Source organism: Borostomias antarcticus, assembly GCF_949987555.1.
Source record: "Borostomias antarcticus genome assembly, chromosome: 22".
Classification (NCBI taxonomy): domain Eukaryota; kingdom Metazoa; phylum Chordata; class Actinopteri; order Stomiiformes; family Stomiidae; genus Borostomias; species Borostomias antarcticus.
Genome location: NC_140255.1, coordinates 1,721,099 through 1,724,268, shown reverse-complemented (window position 1 = coordinate 1,724,268; position 3,170 = coordinate 1,721,099).

Below are 3,170 nucleotides of genomic sequence, written 5' to 3'. Positions count from 1 at the left end.
CCTTCCATCCTTCTTTCTTTCCTTCCTTCCTTCCTTCCTTCCATCCTTCCTTCCTCCTTTCTTTCCTTTTCTTCCATCCATCCTTCCTTCCCTTCCTTCTTTCTTTCTTTCCTTCGATCCTTCATTCATTTCCTTTCCTTCCTTCCTTCCTTCTTTCCTTCCTTCCTTCCTTCCTTCCTTCCTTCCTTCCATCCTTCCTTCTTTCTTTCTTTCTTTCTTTCCTTCCTTCTGCCCGGAGGTCTTCATGGTGGAGTCAGGTAGGTGGCCCGGAGAGGGGTACACTGTCCCTGACTGGCTCTGACCTGAGGGGGCGGAGTCTCACCCCCACGCCACTATCCACGCCATGGCCCCACAACTCAGCCCCTGAGTGGGCTAGAGACACATGGTCTTCACCGGTGCGGGCGGGTAGGTGGCCCGGAGAGGGGTGCACTGTCCTCGACCAGCTCTGACCTGAGGGGGCGGAGTCTCACCACCATGCCACTGTCCACGCCACAGACCCCACAACTCAGCCCCTGAGTGGGCTAGAGACGCACGGTCTTCGCTGGTGGGTGCATGGAGATTGCCTGGTCCATAGTAGTTTTAGCAGTAGCTGTTACATACAGCTGCAGCAGCTAGCCCACCTCACATTTTCTCCAGGAAATGTACTTTCTAGTTACTTGTGATATTCCCACTCTTTCTTTCTTTCTTTCTTTCCTTCCTTCCTTCCTTCCTTCCTTCCTTTTCTCTTCCTTCCTTCCTTATAATACTTATATTATATATAAGTATTCAGAATGACACTCTTTTTCAGGCTGCAAACTCAATATCTTTTCTCCTCTTTCAGATATTGAACTCAATAAAACTATGAGTTATGATGATCGCCCTGGTAATCAGAGGGCCCTATACTGTAGTAGGAGCCCTGGTAGTCAGAGGGCCCTATACTGTAGTAGGAGCCCTGGTAGTCAGAGGGCCCTATAGTAGGAGTGCTGGTAGTCAGAGGGCCCTATAGTAGGAGCGCTGGTAGTCAGAGGGCCCTATAGTAGGAGCCCTGGTAGTCAAAGGGCCAAATCAGAATCTTTACAGTGTCTGTAAAGATTCTGATGTCCAAATGTATGCCGACGACACAGTAGTCTATCTCAATGCAAAAAACAAAGAACAAGCTGCTGCTAAACTTACATCAGTGATGACCCATGTCACACAATGGCTCAACACCTCCTGTCTCCTGAATGTAAAGAAAACAGTTTGTATGTTCTTTACAATGACCCAGACAGACAATACAATCCCTGCAGTCTTTATTTCTGGAGAAAAGTTGACTGTGGTGACTGATTTTAAATATCTTGGTGTCACAATTGACTCTCATCTCTCCTTCAAAAAACAAGTCCAGACAGTAACAAATATAGTCAAGTCTAATCGTTCTAATTTCCGTCACATCAGAGACTGCCTAACCATTAAGGCAGCAACACTGTATTTCAATGCCATGATCATGTCACACTTATCTTACTGTCAAACTACCTGGACTCAAGCCTCCTCCACAACTCTCAAACTGATACAGTCAGTGTACCACCAGGCCCTTAAGGTCTTAGACAGAAAGCTAAACAGTTACCACCATTGCCACTGCCTAAAAAACCAAGGCAGACTAAACTGGGATAATCACACCAAATTCTCAGATGTCTGTCTGGTCTATAAGATCCTACATGGCCTGGTCCCTCCCCCTCTCAGTGCGTTTATAAAGCAGAAAACAGCAGTAAACAGAGTCAGACACACTAGATCTGTAGAGAGAGGGGACTGTCTAATATCTTTTCGGAGGTCCACCTTTGGACAGTCAGCTTTTTTAGTGAGGGCAGCACACACGTGGAATAGTCCACCTTTATCAATCCGAGACAGTGAAACATATCGCTCTTTTAAAATAAGCATTAAATCATGGCTAAGAGATAATCAGTCATGCGACCATATCCACTGATATCCTGATCCTCTGAGCAACTTTTAGGTTCTTATTGACGATTGTTGTATTGTTTGTCTTGTACTGTCTACTATGTATGGTCCTGCTGTCTAGAATGTCGTATTGTTGTATGGGACTGTCCACTAGGGCTGCACAATTAATCGTGAATTAATCGAAATCGCGATTATGACCTCCGCGATTAACTTAATCGCAAAAGGCCGCAATTAATGTGATTAATAATTTTGCTTTGAATTGAGTGTGCTAGGACTACACGGACGAATCACAGGCGCTTATGCTGTCTGACCAATCACATGCGTTCCCGCTGAGTGCGCAGCAATTTCACTGAGAAGACAGAAAGCAGTGGGTCAAGACAAGTGACACAAGACAAGAGAACCTGCAGCCGTGAGTAGTGAGAAAATGAGCGAAAACGAGGTCAGTGAGTTAGTAGCAAGAAAGGGATCAACTTCCGTGATTTGGGAGCATTTTGGTTACAAAAAAGATGATGTTGCTCAAGCCCAGCAGGTCATATGCAAAATGTGCAGAGCTAAAGCTATTACTTTGACATTTTAATCGCAATTACCAATTTCGAAGCAAATAATCGCAATTATCTTTTGTCATAATCGTGCAGCTCTACTGTCCACCATGTATTGTATTGTACACTGAATGTTTGTTGTATTTTTTTTCATATGCCTCATTCCTTTTCAGAGTTGCAAGAATATCTGCCCAGGGACTGTAGTTGAAAACTAACCACACTCGCTAACACTGGCACATTTACAGAAATGTCAATTAATGTGCACTGTCCCTGTAATTTTAAACCAAATAAAGTAAAGTAAAGTAAAAGTAAACTATAGTAGGACCGCAGGTAGTCAGAGGGCCCCATATTAGGAGCACTGGTAGTTGAAGCATCAAGGGCCTTTGTAGTCAGAGGGTCCTATAACCATGCATAGGCTTAGGGGCCCAAATATTCAAGCATTATCTGTCTATATACATTTTGTTTTCACAGTAGATTGCTTCACGAACTGCCCTGGGCCTCGGGCCCTGCTCCCCAGCCATGGCCATACTAGAATAGAAGAAAAAAAAAAGTCAAAACACACGATTAACCGTTTTATTAAAAAAAGGTATTACAATAAAATCAATGGAAGCAAACTTACTCACTGTACAAACCTGTTTCACAGGGTACACATATAAATATTTCGGCGTTAGCCCCACACAGTGATGCAGTGCCTATCAAACCTTTAGTTTGGGGTAGAATATG